Genomic DNA, 508 nt, shown 5'->3' on the forward strand with positions numbered 1-508 from the left:
GTGATGCGGGGGCTGAACGGTCCCGGCGCAAGTTTTGTTTCCTTTTCTAGGAAAGGCAGGGGCAGATCTCCAAAGATAAAATACAGATATTTGCAAGACTGATAAGGAGGGATAGTTTAAACACGACTTGTAAATGAGAACTGCAGGGTTTTGAAAGCAGCCTGGCGAGCACGCTGTGAGAGTGGATGGATTTATGTATTTTTTTTCAAATTTGGACAACGTGAAGATTAAAAGTAACTTAATCAAACTCGTAAACTAAGAGCCCAGAATGCTGGTAAAGGGAATGAAGGTTTGAGCGTGACGTATAGGTGAATCCCCTATAGAGGGTATGCTGGCAGCTGCTGCCCGAGAGGGTGGTGACCCTCTGCGGGGTTTCTCCCAGGCTAAGCCCCGTTCGCAGCCCGGGTGCCCAGCGGAGACAGCAGGGATGAGCGTGCTGGTGGCAGGCGCGGGCGTCAGCGGGCCGATGGCCACCAAGTGCTGCCTGGAAGAGGGGTTGGAGCCCACC

General features: G+C 52.6%; 1 pseudogene; it reads left to right on the forward strand.

Moving 5' to 3' along the window:
• The first annotated feature begins 427 nt into the window (after nt 1-427).
• LOC104627016 overlaps nt 428-508 on the forward strand; it is a 4,337-nt pseudogene continuing 4,256 nt past the window's right edge.

Source organism: Phaethon lepturus, unplaced genomic scaffold (assembly GCF_000687285.1).
Source record: "Phaethon lepturus isolate BGI_N335 unplaced genomic scaffold, ASM68728v1 scaffold53680, whole genome shotgun sequence".
NCBI classification, from domain to species: Eukaryota; Metazoa; Chordata; class Aves; order Phaethontiformes; family Phaethontidae; genus Phaethon; species Phaethon lepturus.